This window comes from Macaca mulatta, chromosome 15, assembly GCF_049350105.2.
Source record: "Macaca mulatta isolate MMU2019108-1 chromosome 15, T2T-MMU8v2.0, whole genome shotgun sequence".
In the NCBI taxonomy this organism is placed as follows: domain Eukaryota; kingdom Metazoa; phylum Chordata; class Mammalia; order Primates; family Cercopithecidae; genus Macaca; species Macaca mulatta.
In genome coordinates this window covers 36,569,378-36,589,798 of record NC_133420.1, presented here as the reverse complement: position 1 = coordinate 36,589,798, position 20,421 = coordinate 36,569,378, and the positions used below count along the sequence as shown (strand labels likewise).

Sequence of the window (20,421 nt, the reverse complement as noted above, 5' to 3'; positions counted from 1 at the left end):
TCACCCTGGGGATTGGTGATGGGGCAGCCAACCAAACCTCTCCACCCAGAGCCAGGCACCCCCTGGGGCACCCAAGTTTTGGGTGTTTTTGTTCAATCCTAGCCAATCCTAAATTATCAGGGAGGCGATTGACAGGGCTGGGTCGTTGAAGTGAGGTCTCTTTTCCGTTTCCTGGGCTGCTCTGGACCCCATCTTCCGTGAAAACAGCTTGGGCTCAGCAGAGTGGGAACAGGGACCAACGCCACCTGGTTCCAATGCTCAGCCTGGTGGGAATGACTGCAGGGTGTTCTGGTCTCAGGATAGTCCACTCTTGAGCTATCTAGTGTGAGCCATATGGAAACGCCTCTCGCTCTGGCCCCTTCTGCTGTTAAGGAGGGAAATTTTACTTTAATTTTGATTGTGAGTGGGTGAGTAGGTAGCTTGTCACCAATAAGGACCAATCTTTAACATTATTCCTTCTTAATGTTAACTCCTTTCCGTGTTTTATTGACCCAGGACAGAACACCTAAGAGTAAAAAAATGGAACCAAACACCTACCTCTTGAGCCCAGGGAACCTGGGTTCCAACATCGAGCCCTGCGGCTCACTAGCTGTGTATCTGTGGGCAGGTTTCCTAACCTCTCAGAGCTCAAGGGTCCCGTCCAAGGGGGATATAGGGAGGCTTTTTCAAGGTGAGGCGTTGAAGGCGCCTGGCTCATAGGACAGCCGTCTTGTGCAGCCAATCTATACCCTGGAGCTTGTGCCCTCTTGCTGTCTGAGAGAGCCAGCATCCTCGTGCCTCAGTTTCCCCTCTTCTAGAAAGTTGGTAAGGACCAGCCCCTCTTAATCAGTCCTTTTGAGAAAAGTGCACAGTGCACACACCCACAATTTCAGTGGGTTTGTAGGCTTGGATTTAAACAGCCTCACATGTTCTTATCCCTGCAATGAACTATTCAGAATGTACAAGGCTTCTGTCTATCCTGATCTCTCCCCCTTTCCCCACCCCCTTTTAGACACCTGGAGGTAACTATTGTAAATGGCAAGGAAGAGCAAATGAACTAAATAACCAGCATGATGGGGAAAAGGGCTGACCTGCAGAACCTGGCCCAAAGTCACCTTCAAGATCACCTTGCCCCCCTAGCCCCCCATTCTTCCTTCCCTGGTGCTGTGTCCCTACTTGGTGAACATCTAGTCTTTTTTTGCTAGGGTCCTATAGTAACAGTGAATTCACTAGACAGTTGGTTTCATGATTGGGAAACTCTTGGTTTCATGATTGAGCAACATTCTTCCTGTTTGGGACAGAAATCTGTGTCTCTATGACTTCTATCCACTGGCTCTGGAACAACCCTTGGGGCATCTCTTACTGTCTCAATTATTCACTGTGGTCCCCTGGTGCCTGGCATTCTGTTCCGTCCCTTCAGTATTCAACACACAGGCACTGAGGTTGGTAACGATCATAGCACTGTTTATTGAGTGTTTATTATATGTCAGACCCTGCCCTGAGGACTTTACACATATTATTTTCTTGCACCCATAAAACAAACCCATGAGGTTGATTATTTTCTTATCTTCATTTTGCATATAAGAAACTGGTTTAGAGAGGTTAAGGGACTTACCCAAGATCCTACAACTGGCAAGAGGCTGGCTGGGCTGTGCACCAAACTCAGCATCTGTATCTGTCTTTAGAGCACATGCTTCGCTTTTGACCTTTGCTTGCATACATGCCTCTGTGTGTGTGTGTATGTGTGTGCCCACGTGCGTGTGCACGTGCATGACTGTGTGCCTGGGACTAGTGTGTGACAGCAATGCTTTTATCACAAGCACCTGGAGCACCTGTTAAAATGCAGATTCCTCATCTCTACTCCAGGCCCTCGGATCTGCACTTTAAACCACCCCCCACCCCCACCCCCACCCAGCCCAGGCCATTTCCCTGCAGGTCACAGTTTGAGGGCCATAGCACTAAGGTACTCTTAGGAAGAGGATGTGGAATATAGGTTTCAACAGATCTGAATTTAGTCTTGGCTTCACTCTCTGGAGCTGATCACTTTTCCTTTCTAGGGCTTTCTCCCAAGTTAAGATGGGCATGCTCTTCCATCCACTGGTGGGTGGAATGGAGCAGGCCCTTGGCTGATGGGAGCCCTGGCAAAGCTTCTCCTGCCACAAGTGGATGTGCTTGCGGGCAGACCCGTGGCACCCCCAAGATCACTGGCCTCTGCTTTCTAGGATTGGTGTGCCTTAGATGAGGCCCTCGTGCTCAGGTTATTTTATTTTGGAGACAGGGACTCACTCTGTCGCCCAGGCTGGAGTGTAGTGGTACTATCATAGCTCACTGAGGTCTCAAACTCCTGTGCTCCAGTGATCCTCCCACCTCAGCCTCCTTAGTAGCTGGGACTACAGGCACATGCCACCATGCTTTGCTAATTTTTAAATTTTTAGTAGAGATAAAGTCTTGCTATGTTGCTCAGGATGGTCTCGATCTCCTGAGTTCCTGATGCTCCTGCCTCAGCCTCCCAAAGTGCTGGGATTGTAGGTGTGAGCCACCGTACCCAGCCTCTGCTCAGGTTTTTCACCCGCAGTGGTGGGGACCCTGGAGAGGCTGGCGGAAACCTCTCCCTCCCCTCTACACCTTCTTCCTCCATCCTCCTATGGTGGCCTCTGGCCCTCTAGGAGAAGGTGTTGGGCCTTCATCTCGGGGGGAGAGGAGTGGGGTGGTTCTGTTGTGTGCCCATCTGTGTTTTTTTTTTGTTTTTTTTTTTTTTTTTTTTTTTTTTGAGACAGAGTCTCGCTCTGCCGCCCAGGCTGGAGTGCAGTGGCGTGATCTTGGCTCACTGCAAGCTCCGCCTCCCGGGTTCATGCCATTCTCCTGCCTCAGCCTCCCGAGTAGCTGGGACTACAGGCGCCCGCCACCTCGCCCGGCCAGTTTTTTTGTATTTTTTAGTAGAGACGGGGTTTCACCATGTCAGCCAGGATGGTCTCGATCTCCTGACCTCGTGATCCGCCCGTCTCGGCCTCCCAAAGTGCTGGGATTACAGGCTTGAGCCACCGCGCCCGGCCCCATCTGTGTTTTTTATCGCCATCCTTTCCCTTGGAGGATTGCTCTGTGGGCCATTGGGCAGCTCTGGAGAAATGTCTGGGGAAAATGTGAGGTTGCCTGGCCTGGGCTGACTCAGGAGATACAGGGTAAGGAATCACATAGACCCCCGCTGTGTCACAATTCTGGCCTACCAGCTGTGCTGTAGACAGGGTGCTTGTTCTGCCTTGGACCTGTTTGATCCTGCTGAAAGCACAAAATTATTAAACACCTCATTTTATGAAAGAGGTCACTGGAGTCCAGGAAACTACAGTGACATTTCCAAAGCCCCAATGTGTGTATGTGGGCAGGGGATGGCATGGTGATAAAAGTCAGGACCTGAATCCAGGTGCCTTGACAATAAGGCACTCTGGCCTTTTTTGCAGTCTATTTTATGCCTTACTATTTTTCTGCCCTACCTGGTTGTGGCTTTGGTGCCAGAGCCCTCACCTGGAAGCTTGAAGACCTGGGCCATGATCGGGCTGTGTGATCCTGGGCAGGGCTGGTCATCTCTTACAACGTTAGGTTTCTCTTCTGTAAAGGCGCTGGAGGTGGGGCTTTTTGGCCAGATCTCTGAGGTTCTTTCCCACCTTGACGTTCACAAGTTGGACTCTGTCTGCATTTCCTCTCTGCATTTCTAGGGAGAGGTTATGGGCTCAGGGCATGGGTGAAGGGTTGAGTTGGGCTGGAGGGCAGCGTGCTCCATGGGAATTACTATGAAAGGGGCCAGAAGGGCTCTTATGGGAATGGTGGCCAGTGGGGCCGGGACACCTAGGGGCAGTCCAGTGGGGGACAGGTAGTGGAGGAAGCCCAGGGGAGGGGGAGATCACTTACCTTAGAATTACACAGTATTTTGCACCCTGATCCTTGCAAGAAGGTGACGGTGGGAATGATGGGGGGTCAAGGGCAGGAGCCAAGGGGGAGTGTGGGGGCACTAGGGCCTACCCCACTGCAGCCCCTCTCAGCCCTGGGTAGTCTTGACCAGGAGACAAGGGGAACACATAAGGACCTTGTCTCCCTTCCAAGCCATCATATATCTCTCCTCTGGGCTTCCTCAGCCTTTCCTGAATCTGACCTGAATGATTCTAACCTCTCCCTGGAGCGAGCAGCTGGCTGAGGGGGTCCAGCTGCCCGTTTCCCATCCCAGGTGAGCCTCCAGCAGCACAGCTTCCTGAAGTAACCCTTGGTAACCGCAGCCTCTGCTGGCCACTTACTGTCATGTGAGTGGCTTCCTGTTAACCACGAGATCAAAGCCAAGCTCCCTGGCCTGGCAAACACAGCCCCATGGCTGGCTCCAGTTTTCCTCCCTGCCTCTTCTTTCTCTGCTCTTCAGGTTTTATGTTGCCTGGACTTTGCCTGTGACTTCCAGAATGCCCTTTTCTCTCTGCCACTGCTTACTGCCCAAATTCTTCCTGCCCCTCTGGGTGTAGCACCAATTTCACCTCCATTTGGTCTCATTGCCCCTCTAAGGGTGAGCCGTTCCCCACTGAGGTCCTGGCTTGCAGCTCTTTCTTACTAACTGCCCTGCTTTGACTGGCATTGTCTGCTTGCCTGTCCCCTGTGATGGGCTCTGGGCTCTAGAAATTGCTCTAGTAAATGCCCTAGTGAATGCTTGGAAAGCTTTGTAGAGTTGGACTAGCTTTGAATCAGGCATGATTTTTCCACTCCTGCTCCAACTGCTGTGCCTGCACCCTGCTCCTCAACACAGTCAAGTGGGGGAGCCTCGCAGTCAGCTCTGGGCAGGGCTGGCTCTAGCAAGCGACAAGTAACAGATGGAGAGATGCCTATGGTTTGCAGAGGACTTATCTGCTTCGTTTGGATTGTTCTTTCTTTTCTTTTCTTTCTTTTTTTTGAGACAGGGTCTCCTTCTGTTGCCCAGGCTGGAGTGCAGTGGCATGATCTTGACTCACTGCAACCTCCGCCTCCCAGGCTCAAACGATCCTCCCACCTCAGCCTCTTGAGTAGTTTGGACTACAGGTGCTCGCCACCATGCCCAGCTAATTTTTGTATTTTTTGTAGAGACAGGGTTTCCCCATGTTGCCCAAGCTGGTCTCGAACTCCTGAGCTTAAGTGATCTACCCACCTCAGGCTCCCAAAGTGTTAGGATTACAGGCATGAGCTACCATGCCCGGCCCCATCATTTGGATTGTTATTGACCTGCTTCTTAAAAAAAAAACTTTATTCTGGCTGTGTGGCATCAAGTGGGACGGGCCTAGAAGCAGGTTGGGGAAAGCCACCTGTCAGTGTCCGTCCCCAGCTACGGGCTGAATTTCAGGTCTCAAATGAGAATAGCCAAATTCACCTGTTCTTTAGAATTATTATTGGTTTTTTTGAGACAGGATCTCACTCTGTCACTCAGGCTGGAGTGCAGTGGCCTGATCTTGGCTGACTGCAACCTCCACCTCCTGGGCTCAAGTGATCCTCCCATCTTAGCCTCCCTAGAGTATCTGGGACTACAGGCGCGTGCCGTCATGCCTGGCTAATTTAAAAATTGTTCTTCTTGTAGAGATGAGGTCTCACTATATTACCCAGGCTGGTCTTGAACTCCTAGGCTCAAGCAATCCTCCCACCTTGACCTCCCAAAGTGCTGGGATTGTATGCATGAGCCACCGCACCAGGCTTCTTTAGAATTCTTAAGAGTGTTTAGGGCCGGGCGCGGTGGCTCAAGCCTGTAATCCCAGCATTTTGGGAGGCCAAGACGGGCGGATCACGAGGTCAGGAGATCGAGACCATCCTGGCTAACACAGTGAAACCCCCTCTCTACTAAAAAATACAAAAAACTAGCCGGGCGAGGTGGCGAGCGCCTGTAGTCCCAGCTACTCGGGAGGCTGAGGCAGGAGAATGGCGTAAGGCTGAGGCAGGAGAATGGCGTAAACCCGGGAGGCGGAGCTTGTAGTGAGCTGAGATCCGGCCATTGCACTCCAGCCTGGGCGACAGAGCGAGACTCCGTCTCAAAAAAAAAAAAAAAAAAAAAAAAAAAAGAGTGTTTATAAAGTACTTGTGAAGGGCCTGTGGGGGTCATTGGGATTGTGTTGGGGGCCCACAGACATGGTCCCCACAGACATGGACATCGAGGAGTCACATGGCTTTTCTAGGGTTGCACCATTATTTGTGGCCAGAAAGTTCACAGAAACATCTGTCCCTGAGTTCAGAGGGGACTGTTGAGCCTCAGAGGCCAAAAGGGAGAGAAAAAAATGAGGACCAAGAATACATATGAACGCTGGGTGTGCTAGCTCATGCCTGTGATCCCAGCACTTTAGGAAGCCAAGGCGGCAGGTCACCTGAGGTCAGGAGTTCAAGACCAGCCTGGCCAACATTGTGAAACCCCGTCTTTAATAAAAATACAAAAAAGGAAAACAAAAAAAAAAAGAAATTAGCCAGGTGTGGTGGTGCATGCCTGTAATCCCAGCTACTCAGGAGGCTGAGGCAGGAGAATTGCTTGAACCCAGGAGGCGGAGGCTGCAGTGAGCTAAGATGGCACCACTGCACTCCAGCCTGGGTGACAGAGTGAAACTCTGTCTCAAAAAAAAAAAAAGTATGCTAAAACACAAAGCATTTATACCACACTTTCTGGTGTGCAAGGTGCTTTCTTCAGAGGGTCCCCTCCCAGTCCCCCTGTAACTTTCTGCTGAGGAAACCAAGGCTCTGAGGAAACACAGCTCAGCTCCCGTGGCTGGAGGGACCCAGCTCAGGACTTCCCTGACTCCCCTCACTCCAGGTCCAGTGCTCACGGGCAGGGCTCAGAGTGGGTGCTGGAAGCAGGCTGTCCTTATTGACGGCTCCCAATTCAGAGTAAGGATTTTTTTTTTCTTTGACATTCTTGTGTTGGAATCACTTTCCCTGTTACTATCATTGGATAAGCGTGAACTCAGGCAGTAGGGGGTGAGGGGGGTGGGACCAGGGAGAATGGCAGCATCCTTCTTTTTTTTTTTTTCTTGAGATGGAGTGTCGCTCTGTTGCCCAGGCTGGAGTGCAGTAACACGATCTCAGCTCACTGCAACCTCTGCCTCCTGGGTTCAAGCAGTTCTCCTGTCTCAGCCTCCTGAGTAGTTGGGACTACAGGTGCATGCCACCACGCCTGGCTGATTTTCATATTTTTAGTAGAAACAGGGTTTCACCGTATTGGTCAGGCTGGTCTCAAACTCCTGACCTTAAGTGATCCACCTGCCTGGGCCTTCCAAAGTGCTGGGATTACAGGCATGAGCCACCACGCCTGGCCGGCAGTGTTCTTAAGAATGTAGCGAACGCCTGTGCAGATGGGCCAGGTGACCAGGTCAGAGATCTCTGTCCTGAAGTAGGAAGCCCTCTCTCCTTGTAGGTGACAGTGGCTGATACCTAGTAAAGACTCATCTTGGAGTGAGGTCTGATGGATGCTAGGATACTGGAGGGAGAGGAGAGAGATTGATGATAGGCTGGTTTTATGTTCAGATACTCCTATCATTCCTTTGGGTTTTTCTTATTTTTTTGAGATGGGGTCTTGCTCTGTCACCTAGGCTGAAGTGCAGTGCCACAATCATGGCTCACTGTAGCTTGAACTCCTGGGCTGAACCAATCCTCCCATCTCAGCCTCCCAAGTAGCTGGTACTGCAGGCAAGCACCACCATGGCCAGCTATTTTTTAAAAAATTTTTTTGTAGAGATGGGGTCTTGCTGTACTGTCCAGGCTAGTGAACTCCTGGCCTCAAGCAATCCTCCCACTTAAGCAATCCTCCCACTTCAGCCTCCCAAAGTGCTGAGATTACAGACATGAGTCACCACTTCATCGTTCCTTTGTTACTTCCTGTCCTACTTACTGTTGCCTTATCAGTTTATCTGTCTCTGCCCCTACCCCTGTCCCTAGACAGAGCATCCTAGCACAGGTGCCTCATGGTTTTCCCCTCTGGGTGACCCTAGAGCAAGACTCACCTCTTAAGAGGGGAGGGGAGGGAATGTGAATAAGTAAATAAATAAGCAGATGAATGAAGGACTCTTCTCAGCATCTTTGGTGACCTTGTCTGACTATCACTGGCTGTAGAATGTGTGACAACTGAGTCCACCAGACAATGGCTATTTGCCGGGGGCAGCAGGACCCAGCCAGACATAATGGAAGCAGGCCCTGGCCGGAGCAAGGACCTCAGAGCCTTTCCCGGCAGAGGGAACGCCGTCAAAGCTGGTGCTGCTTCCGGGAGGAGAGAATTCCCAAAAGGCTCTGTCAGCCCCTCTGATAGGGATCTGCAGGGTGTGTGAGAGATTTGTTTTTCAGCCAGGATGTGGGGAGTTAAAAATAGACACCCTAATCCCTTGAGTTCGTGTCACACTTGACGCTGTGCAGAGCCCTATGGCTCCATTATCTCACTTGAGTGGCTCGGCAGCCTTTGACGTGGGGAGAGGTTGCGCTGCCCGCTTTATAAACGAGCGTGTGGAGGTGTGCACCCAATTTCTCACTTGAGACTGTACCCCAAATTCAGTGGCAGAACCTGTCTGATCCCCAGCCCCTGGGGTCTGTGTTTTATATTCTTAGGAGAAGCCAGATGAGAGTCAACAGGCTCCAGGAGGGAAGCGGGTTGGTGGAAACAATAGGTGTAGATTTTTAAGCAAAGCAGCAAGGATGGCAGGGAGACTAAGAATGAATCGAAGTCCCAGGGAGCAAAGGCTCAGGATGGGCTTGGGGAGCAGCTAAGGACTGTAATTGAGTTGAAGCAGGAGTTGGGGGGCGGGGAAGGTAGTGATGGGAATAAAGCAGAAAAGTACCATCAGGACCCCAAATCGAGGACCTAGAATGCCATGATAAGGATAGTGAACGTAAAGCTGTAGGCAATAGGGAGCCATTGAGGATTACAGAGCACAGTAGCTTCCTGCTGTAACAACCATGCATTGCAATGGCGCGGTGACTTTGCTATAGGTATTACTTTATGGTGTTTGACAGAATATATATTTTTTAAACTCTCAGAAGACACCTGTCCATCCTGACCTCTCCTTATGGAACCTTGCATCATGCTGTGGGGAGCACCCCATTTTCTGCTGCCTTTTGGTTTTGGGAGGAGCCCACTCTGGGGCAAAGTCTGTAACTAGGTTTCTTGGCTTTTTCTAGTTTTTGTTTGTTTGTTTGTTTGTTTTTGAGATGGCATCTCACTCTGTCGCCCAGGCTAGAGTGCAGTGGCGTGATCTCAGCTCACTGTAACCTCTGCCTCCCGAGTTCAAGCGATTCTCCTGTCTTAGCCTCCCCGGTAGCTGGGACTACAGGTGTGTGCCACTACGCCTGGCTAATTTCTTTGTATTTTTAGTAGAGATGGGGTTTTGCCATGTTGGCCGGGCTGGTCTTGAACTCCTGACCCCAGGTGATCCGTCCGCCTTGACCTCCCAAAGTGCTGCGATTACAGGTGTGAGCCACTGCGCCCAGTCTTCTAGTTTTTAATCTAGGTGCTCCTGGTTGTCCGTCTGTCTTTCCCATGGTGGGAGGAATTAAGTGAGAGGGAGGAGGTAGTGGCTGAAGTACTGGAGGAAGGCTTTTCCTCTCTCCTGACCTGACTCATTGAAACTTTTATAGGATGTCTGGCGCATCTGACCCCCTGCTACTGACAAGCTCCCAGACCACCAGGATCATTTTTCTCTTCTTCCCAGTTCCACCCCTCCTGCTTTGGGACCCCCATTCGGCTCCCAACTTCTCCAGGGAGCCGCACCAATTGTTTCAGCAACACTGGCCTTTTCTGCACGTTTTAGTGCCCATGGCCCGCTAACTTGTACCTTCTTTGCTCCTTCCCTAGCTAGGCCAAGGCCCCTGGTGGGCAGGACAGGAGCTAAGAAAGATCTGAGCTGGACAGACCATTGGAAATCTTCTGGTGTAATCCATCCATTTTAGAATTAGGGAGATAGAGGCCTGGGTTTGCCTAAAACTTCATGACAAGTTCCTGGCAGAGCTGGGATTCAAACCTGGATCTCCAGGGCTATCTTGGTCCTTGGCTGCAACATCACCCACTTCTCAGAGCCACCCTGCTTCTCAGCCCCAAGAACCAAGAATTCCCAGCTCTGCAAGAATCACAGTTTTGCAGCCTTGGCTCCTCCTAGGCCTGGGAGCCAGCAACGCCAAGCCTGCAGGTTCCCAGAGAGGGCTCCTGGCGTCGGTGTGGCTTAGTCACAGGGATGAGATCACTACTCACCTCTGGATAGGGGAGGATGCCAAGGTTTGGGAACTTTCACTCTGATGCACTTGATTTTGTGTGTGTGTGTGTAAGAAAAACAAACCTGTTGGTTGGGACTTTGTACTTGGCTAATGAACTGTGGGCTTGGGGAAGCTGCTGGGGCATGATAAGCACTTGTACTATGCCATCTCACAGCTTCCCCGGACAGTGGCTCTGTGTCAGGAAGGAGCCCGGCCCAGGCCCAGAACCTGGTGTTAGCATTTGCTCTGCCTCACATTGGCTGTGTGACCCTGAGCATGGTGCATGACCTCTCTGGGCTGTAATGATAATATCTAGCAGCTCACACTTTCTGAGTGCTTTCCATGGGTCAGTCACTCGGCTTAAGGCTTTCCAAGCATCAGCCCATTTAGTTCTCACAGTAGACCCGTGAAGTCCTGTTTTCATCTCTGTTTTGCAGATGAGGAAACTGAGTTCCAGAGAGGAGGAGTGACTTGCCTAAGGTCACCCAGCTGGGAAGGGCAGAGCCAGGGTTTGAATACAGGTCTTCCCAACTCCAAAGCCTATGGTGTCAGGCACTCTGCTGCCCTGCCCTCTAGCTGCAGGGCTACCTCCTGAGGGATTGTGGAAGTATGGAGAAAGCAGGTGTAATTAAGCAGGTGAGGGGTGGGAAGGTGATGAATGAAGGGTCTTCTACACTGATATCATTCTCCATCTTCCCACTGTCCAAGAATAGTCAGAGGTGGGCACAGAAGAGAGCAGGTACAGCGGTGTCCAGGCTCCATGAGAGGAAGGGCACATTTGAAGACATGATTTCATGGACTGCCAGTCCTGGGCCTATCTCTTTCCACCCCCTATAGGTCACTGGCTTTTTGGATGTTGATTGTAATTCCTTTCCCATCCTCCCCTAGAAGGTACCTTCAAGGCAGGGGCTTGCTAAGGGACTTCATTTTGAGCAGAGTAACCATAAGGTTGTTTGTTTGTTTGTTTGTTTGTTTGTTTGTTTTTGAGACAGTCTCACTCCATCACCCATGCTGGAATGAGTGGTGCAATCTTGGCTCGCTGGAACCTCTGCTTCCTGAGTTCAAGCAATTCTCCTGCCTGAGCCTCCCGAGTAGCTGGGATTATGGGTGCCTGCCACCACGCCTGGCTAATTATTGTAATTTTTGGTAGAGACTAGATTTTGCCATGTTGGCCAGGCTGGTCTCGAACTCCTGACCTCAACTCCTGAGGCCTGCCTCAGCCTCCCAAAGTGTTGGGATTACAGGTGTGAGCCATCGTGCCCGGCGTTGACCATAGCGTTTTGATTCAGATTTGGAACAGAAATCTGTTGATGGCCACTGAATCCTGGGCTTGGGGTAGGAGCTAGGGAAAGCACCAAGTAACTCGTTCCCATCCCAAGGAAGCTAAGTACAGCAGACAGGGTAAGGAGGTGTGTGTGGTCTAAGGTTCATCAAACAGACCTGGCTTTGAGTTCTGGCTGCTCTACCTACCAGCTGTTTGACCTTGGACAAAGTTATCTTATTTCTCTGATCCTCAGTATTCTTAACTATAAATTGGGGATAATAATGCCTATTTTTAGGGCTGTTATTAGATTAATTAAAAAAATTTTTTTTTGAGACAGGGTCTCACTCTGTTGGCCAGGCTGGAGAGCAGTGGTGCGATCTCGGCTCACTGTAACCTCTGCCTCCTGGTTCAAGAAATTCTCCTGCCTCAACCTCCTGAGTAGTTGCGATTACAGGTGTGTGTCACCACACCCATCTGATTTTTGTATTTTTAGTAGACACGGGGTTTCACCATGTTTGCCAGGGTGGTCTCGAACTCCTGGCCTCAAGTGATCCACCTTCCTTGGCCTCCCAAATTGCTGGGATTATAGGCATGAGCCACCGCGCCCGGCCTAGATTAAAATTATACATGCAGAGAAAGAACACAGTACAGTGTCTGCACATCATAAACATTTAATAAATGCTACAGTTTTGCTTTTACTTATTATTTGCATTATTACTACTGATGGTCTTCTTAATGCACTTTGCAGCAGTCTTGGGATCCTCTGGCCATACCCCTTTCCAGAACTTACTGCCTTTGGTGAAGGTAGTTCTGAGTAGGGGAAGGTCTGAATTAAAGAGTCAGTCTAGGAAACATAGGAAAACCCTATCTCTACAAAAATAACAATAATAATAAATACCTGGGACTGGTGGTGTGTGCTTGTAGTCCCAGCTACTCTTGAGGCCGAGGTGGGAGGATTGCTTAAGTCCGGGAGGTTGAGGCTGCAGTGAGTTGGAGCCATGATCGTGCCACTGCACTCCCACTTTGGTGACAGAATGAGACCCTGCCTTGAAAAAAAATTATTATTTTTAATGTGAATGATTTTTCTCTTGGAGATACACAGGGTCTCATATCAGCCGGAAAAAAAGGTGTCTGAACATGGGTTTTTAAGGAAGCTGCTTTGATGAATAGAGAAAGGGGATAATAGAGAAAAAGATTTCTTTAAGGTGCTTAAAATGTATCTTTTGCACGGTATTTTCCCCTGTGAGCCTGTTTCTGCTGTGTAAGTCACGGGGTGAGTGTTTGTTGAAGCAGGCATGCTGGGTTAAGGTGGGGCAGGGCGAACTCCAACAAGTCTCAGCTGCTGCTCCTCCCTCCCTCCCTCCCGAGAACCGCCAAGGTCCCCCTTAGAGAGACAGCCTGCTCAGCCTTTGGGGAAGCCACACATTGGTGAAGTTGGTGTAGACAGCAGTGTGTGTGTGTTTGTGTGTTGTGTGTATGTGTTGGTCGGGGGAGGTGAGAGGTCTAGGGGGTTTCCCAGAGGAAGAAAGGCTAGAGCCAGGCCCAGGAGGACAACTGCTCAGGTTTCTGCAAACAGGATTGCAAAATCACTTTTCACGAGCTTACCCGGTTCTCCATCGGAGTCTTGCAGGCAGGTCAGCTGGGAGCCCCCAAGCTTGGCAGTTAGGACACTTGGGGAGGTGGGGGAGGGGAGGATGTCAAATCCTGCCTCAGTTTCCCCATTTGTCCTGGCTATTCCTAGAGCCCCGTTTATCTAGGTCATGCTTTTGGACAGGAAGCAGAGAGATGTGGAAGGAGAAGATGCGGGTTTGGGATAAGAGTTGAGTGTGTCACTTCCCACTGTGTGCCCTCAGGCAGGTCCGGTCCTTCCTTCTCCAGCTGCCTCGGCTCCTCAGTGTTTTGAGGCTTCAGTGAGGTAACGTGTGTAAAGTGCTTAGCACAGAGCTGGCCTGAGGTAGTGCCTGTAATTAGAAACCACCTTGGCCACTGTTGTTTTTAGCTTGGGACCCACCTCACCCCGACCTGACCGCCCTCTCCTCTTGCCTTCCCCGGAGTTCCTGTTTGTTTTTGACATCCTCCTCACCAACTAATGCAGGGATTTTAAAAGTATTTATATCCTTGCTGGAATTTCTCTTCGCATTGTTTAGTTAATTACCAAATTAAATTACAGCAAATAATTTCACTTCCTTTCCAGTGCTAGGGCAGGAAGTGGCCCGGTGCCTTTTTTACTGTGATTGAGATGATTATTGAGATATTTGATGATAATGATGTCTCCTTCCCTTGAAAGGGTCGCTTCCTCTTAGATCAGCTCCACTGGCCCCATAAATCAAGTAGCAGCCATATGTGCTTGGAACATAAATCTTGTTGAGGATGTTGATGCTTTGACCACGTGTGGTTTTTGGTGTTTGGGCAACTCGAAAACTCGCGGAGGGATAGTCGGACTCCCTTTAAATATTCAGAACAAATGACCTATGTGCTTATTGGAGAAGTGCTGTCCAATGGCATACAAATTAAAAATCAAGGCACAGGGAGAAGGCTTCAGATGGCAAGAAATCAGTGGCTCTTCTCCACACCTTGACAGTGTTGATAAGTGTTGGCTTTTGCCCTGTCCCTTGTGGCTCCAGGGTGGTGAAGCAGATTGGATAAAGATATGGGGTTGAAACTGATGTGTTGGGGGACTTCAGATCCCTGCCCTGCCACTTAGTAGCTACGGGAATTAATTGCGGCCACTTAACTTTCCCTGGGTTCTAAAACAAGGGATACAAGATAACTGGTTTCATAGGTCTATGTTGTAAGAGTTTTGCTTCACACAATGCCTGGCACATGATAAGCACTGGTAAGTAAGCCATTACTTTTAACTCACGGATCCTCATCATGTTCTTTACCCAAAGACCCTTCCCATCCTACCTTTCTAGCCTTGACCTCCTTCTTGCAAGATGATAACCAGGACTCAATGTGTCCAGGACTCTGCCACCTCTGCACTTCTTTTTTTTCTTTCTTTCTTTCTTTTTTTTTTGAGATGGAGTCTCACTCTGTCGCCCAGACTAGAGTGCAATGGCATGGTCTCCACTCACTGCAACCTCTGCCTCTTAGGTTCAAGCAGTTCTCCTGCCTCAGCCTCCCAAGTAGCTGGGATTACAGGCATGTGCCACCACGCCCGGCTAATTTTTGTATTTTCAGTAGAGATGGGGTTTCACTGTGTTGGCCATGCTGGTCTCAAACTCTTGATCTCGTGATCCACCTGTCTCGCCTTCCCAAAGTACTGGGATTACAGGCGTGAGCCACCACATCTGGCCCCACCTCTGCACTTCTGTTACGCAGTTTCTACTATTTGGAACATCCCCTACTTGGTCTCTGCCCATAGAATCCTTTCTTTTTCTTTCTTTCTTTTTTTTTGAGATGGAGTCTTGCTCTATTGTCCAGGCTGGAGTGCAGTGGTGTGATCTTGGCTCACTGCAACCTCTGCCTCCCGGGTTCAAGTGGTTCTCCTGCCTCAGCCTTCTGAGTAGCTGGGACTATAGGGGTGTGCCACCGCGCCCAGCTAATTTTTGTATTTTCAGTAGAGACGGGGTTTCGTCATGTTGGCCAGGATGGTCTTGAACTCTTGACCTCAGGTGATCCACGAGCCTCGGCCTCCCAAAGTGCTGGGATTACAGGCGTGAGCCACCGTGCCTGGCCTCTTTTCCTTTCAGAACTTATCTCAAGCACTGTGCTGTCCATTAAGTTTCCTATGGCCCCTCAACCTTAACTGCCTTAGTGTAGGACACGGCAGCCAAGGACCTGCTCTCAAATAACTTTCTCTTTTTTTTTTTTTGAGACAGAGTCTTGTTGCCCAGGCTAGAGTGCAATGGCACAATCTCAGCTCACTGTAACCTTGGCCTCCCTGGTTCAAGCAATTCTCCTGCCTCAGCCTCCCGAGTAGCTGGATTACAGGTGCTCAACACCATGCCCAGCTAATTTTATATTTTTCGTAGAGACAGGGTCTCACCACATTGGCCAGGCTGGTCTCGAACTCCTGGTCTCAAGTGATCCACCTCCTTTGGCCTCCCAAAGTGCTGGGATTACAGGTGTGAGCCACTGTGCCTGGCCTTAAAGAACTTTTGGTCTTGTTGAGGTGGCGAGATGGGCATATGGAATAGAGACAGATTAACTGCTAATTTTGTGTCCCTGGGCCCACATGTAACAGGAGCCCTGGGACCCTGTTGTGTCCCTGCCCAAGGAGGGACACGAGAGTCAAATGTCCTTTGAGATCCCAGCCCTGTTTCTGGGCCTGGGACCCCAGAATTTGACCCCACTTGCCTCCCACCCTGATCCCTGGGGATTCCTGTGGCCCTACTGTGGATGCCTCCTGCAGGATGTAGGCGAGGGAGGGGCGGGAAGGCTGCAGGGAAGAGAAGAGCCTGCTGTTTATCCAGGCACAGCCTTTTCTTGCCTTTCTGGGGGAAAATGCTCCTTTTGGAGTTCTCTTTTTTATCTGAAATTCTCTGGGGAGCAATTACCTGACGATGGGAATTATCTGCTGTCTTTATTCTAGTGCCTGTCTGCCTGAGCTCCCTCTTGGAGTAATTGATTTTGGTAATTCAGAGCTTCTGAACGTTTCTTAGGAGAGGGTGTGGGTGCCGAGGCAGGGGGATACCCACAAAGGCGTTTTTAAAGGCGTTGGCGGCTAGCGGCTCTGCTGGTGGTGGTTGGTGACAGGGATGGAACAGTGACTAAAGAAAATGTATTTTTTAGCTTTGAATTTTTCCCCACTTATATGGAAGGTGTGTGGGTTGCATGGGAGTGCTCCTGACTGTGGAACTGGGGCAGGTTTGCTGAAGGGAAGTAAGGAGTTGAAAGGCAAGTTGTCAGGTCTGATGGGCTTGGTCACCCTTCGCCACAGGCAGGTCAGTCCTAAGTACCAGCCTTGGCCCGACCCTGGCCCTGACCCTCACCCTTTGGTCTGCCAGGGGCCTTGGGAGGTGGCAGAAACTCCTTGGAGAGCCTTTAAAGAGAGCAGTGGCTCCCAATTGGCTTGACCTTTCTGCTGGGCAGACTGAGGTACTGGCTCCTGGCCCTGCTGCCCCAGGCACTGCTGTCCCCTGGGAGGAGGGCGCTGACCAGGGCACCTGGCTTAATGGGGGGCAGAGAAGATCATGAAGGGTGGACCTCAGTGTGAGGGGCCTGGGTGACTGGAGAGGTTTATCTGCTCAGTGAATAAAAAGAGAGTAGGGGGGCCAGGCATGGTGGCTCATGCCTGTAATCCCAGCACTTTGGGAGGCCGAGGTAAGTGGATCACCTGAGGTCAGGAGGTCGAGACCAGTCTTTGCCAACATGGCAAAACCCCATCTCTATTAAAAGTACAAAAATTAGCCGGGCATGGTGGCGCACACCTGTAGTCCCAGCTACTCAGGAAGCTGAGGTGGGAGAATGGCTTGAACCCAGGAGGTGGAGGTTGCAGTGAGCCAAGATTGGGCCACTGCACTCCAGCCTGAGCAACAGAGCAAGACTCCATCTCAAAAAAAAAAAAAAAAAAAAAAAGGGTGGGAAGAAGTAGCGGGTAAATTTCCTCCTAGAAATGCCCTCCTAGCTAATGCCCCAATTTCAAATGAGTGAATATTCTGGATGTGAGAGGAAGAGCTTGGACTAGAAGCTTCCTCAGGCTCTCTCATCTCAAGGGTTCTGTGGGAAGGACAGCCCAATACAGCGGTTTCCGTGGAGTCCCTCTTTCTTCTCTGCATCTCACCCAAGGGAAAGGAACCTGTGGGGCACTGGTTTGGGTCCAGTCCCAGAGGCAGCCTGTCCTTTGTCATAGTGACCACCCTCCCCATGAGGTCTGGACACTGCAGCTCTATTTCATGGCCTTCGGCCTGGTGTTACCTGGTGTTTTCATTCCTATTTTATAGATAAGGAAATCGAGGCCCAGGGTGATTGGTTCACACCGTGAGTTAACAGTGGGGCAAGGCCTCATACCCAGTCTCCTGATAGCTGGTCCAGGATTCCTGTGAGCCTGAATGGAGGGTCGGGAGCTCATCAGATGCCCAGTGGAGGAGTGGGGTGCATACTCACGTGGGAGGGAAGCTGGTTTCTCTGGTTCCATCGTAGCTCTTAGCTGGATTCTCAGCTCCATGACTGGTTACTTGAGTCTATGTTTAATCGCCTGCTAGACCGAGAAGCCCCTGAAGGACAGGGACCCTTTGTCACATTGGGATCACCTTTTGTGGCCAGCTCAGTGCTTGCATGAGGTCAGCCAGGGCGCTTTAGGTATAAGACAGAAGGCCACCCTCAAGCTGGCCAGAGTGAAAGCGATTTTATGGGCTCACCTATCTAAAAACCCAAGGAGGCCCAAATGAATTAGGATGGGATTATCTGTCTGTCTGTCTCTCTCTTCCCATTTCCCCCAAGTTCTGGGTTCAGTTTCTCCACTGAGCTGGGAATGGGGAAAGGGGAGTCCCCAAGGGAAACTGGGGTGTTGGCCCCAGAAGGAGGAGGGAGCAGACAGAGGCAAAAACAACAAAAGCCTCACAAACACACAAAGTGTATTTCATGAATGGTAAATTCAATGGATTTTTTTTTTTTGAGACAGAGTCTCACTCTGTTGTCCAGGCTGGAGCACGGTGGCACAATCTCAGCTCACTGCAACCTCCACCTCCCAGGTTTAAGCAATTCTCCTGCCTCAGCCTCCTGAGTAGCTGGGATTACAGGCATCCATCATAATGTCCGGCTAATTTTTGTATTTTTGGTAGAGACGGGGTTTCGCCATGTTGGCCAGGCTGGTCTCGAACTCCTGACCTCAGGCGGTCCTTCCAGGGTGCTAGGATTACAGGCTGAGTCACCGTGTTTGGCCAAATTCAATGGATTTTTGTAGAAACATTTTATTTCCTCCCAAAAGGAATTCACACTGGAAGCGTGACATCCAGGTGCACATCAGCTCCTACAACTAAACAGAGCAAGCCCTGTGCATTGAGAAAGATTCTGAAACCACCTCTTGGTTCAGCAAAAAAGAGCATCATAATCGGTTTAATGATTTGTGCCTTTGCCTTGGTGGTGGGGGTGGTGGGGCAGGGGCTGTGTGTATGGCATCCCTAATCTGGTCTCAATTTTGGTGTTATAGAAGTACTTTTAAGAGTTGAAAACAATTGGATTGAACCTAAATAATGTTGCAAGATTTCCCCAAACTTTAAAGAGCCAAATATAAAGAGCCCTTTCTGACCGGCTGTGATTCCATCCTAAGGACCGACAGATAAATTATAATGTGGAGGCCATGATGAAGGGTGATTGTTGGAAGCTGTGGCTCTGGGCACGCTGATGGCTCCAGGGAGAGCTTCATGTTCTTTGTTTTGAGACAAGGTCTCACTCTGTCGCCCAGGCTGGAGTGCAGTGGCGCGATCTCAGCTCACTGCAACCTCAGTCTCCCAGGTTCAAGCAATTATCATGCCTCAGCCTCCTGAGTAGCTGGGACTACAGGTACGTGCCACCACGCCCTGCTAATTTTTGTAATTTTTGTAGAGATGGGGTTTTACCATGTTGCCTAGGCTGGTCTTGAACTCCTGGCCTTGAGTGACCCTCCCATCTCTGCCTCCCAAAGTACTAGGATTACAGGCATGATCTGCTACGCCTGGCCTTCATATCCTTTAACTGTGACAAGAGTGAGCTGCATGGCCCCTGCCTGTGCTAACGGTGTCAACATGTATTTATTCAGTGCCTACCATATGTCAGGCACAGTTTTGGGGCAGATTGAGAGAAATCTATCCTGGATTATATGTCAAACTTCTGAAAGAGGAGACGTTGGAAAAGGAGGTAGCTCTTAAGATTTTTTTCTAGCAGGGCCTTGGTAAGACTTGAAAATGTCCTTACACTTGGGTGGAGTATGTTGTGATCCCAGTAATGATTTCCGGGAGCTCTTGTAAACCACCTCTGGTGTCTGAAATTCCACCATTAGTGATTCATTCCTTTGGGGTAAGTATTGCTGTTTCTATTAATAGCTTAGGTATTAGGTACTAATGGGATACTAAATAGGGATCTCATTCATCGCTAAGACCTCCTTGGGTAGGAAGTTATTCTTTGTTTTTTCTCCCATGACAGGGCCCTAAGAAGAGAACCCCATTTGGGTGGAAGTAGAAATGGAGTTAAACTGGGATACAACATTGGGTTGGTGGTGGAAGCCAAAGTATGTGCATTGTAAGACGTGGTGGCTGCCCCACCCAGAGTGCTAAACTTAGCAACAGTCAAAAATTGTCATCATGGAATCACTTTTAGTGGTCATTGTTTTCCAAGTTTGGATCCTGAAGGCAGAACAAGAAGTAAAGGTTCTTCCCGGCTCTGACCCCCTGCTGCAGCCTTCCGGATCCAGCCGCTCAAATGGGCGGCTCCAACTCCTGCTGCCTGGGCCAGCTGCTGGAGGAAGTTGCTGGAGCCCTGGCCAGGCCTCCCTGCCCTCCCACCCTTCCCAGCTAGAGGTGTGGCTGTCTGTTTCCACCTGTTTACCTTCTGGCTTCTAGCAGCTCCTTCCGCACTGAAAATGCCAGCCACTGACTGGTCTACAAACGCCGACCATCCCCCTGCTCCACATACAGTAGTTAAAGATGTGTGTGAGCTCTGGAGTCTGAATGGATTTAGGATGAGGCTTGACTTGCTGAGTAACTGAGCTGCTCTTTGCTGACATTCCCATCTGTCAAATGGGATAACAGTGCTAACCCCGGTAGGTTCTTGGAAGTATCAGTGAGGTAGCTAATACCTATCAGGTCCCTGGTTAAAGACCTTGCATGTAAAAGGAGCTCAATATATGTAAACTTTGATGTTATGTTATTGCTTGGAGCCTTGGCCAGCCACCCTGGGGGCGGTCCTGCCCCTCCAGCTGCCCTCTCTTGCCTTCCCAGACACTGTGCTCTTCCGGTGTCTCAGATGTTTCTCTACTGAGACTTCGCTGTTGACACCGCCTGACCCTCTGAGGTCCTACCCTGGGTACCCCCCTCTTCTCACTTACCAGCTCT

At 50.2% G+C, this 20,421-nt stretch overlaps 1 protein-coding gene across 25 annotated transcripts in view; it reads left to right on the top strand.

Moving 5' to 3' along the window:
- The window catches only part of DAB2IP (DAB2 interacting protein), a 216,321-nt gene that overhangs the window by 32,227 nt on the left and 163,673 nt on the right, over positions 1 to 20,421 (top strand). The window lies entirely within an intron of this gene.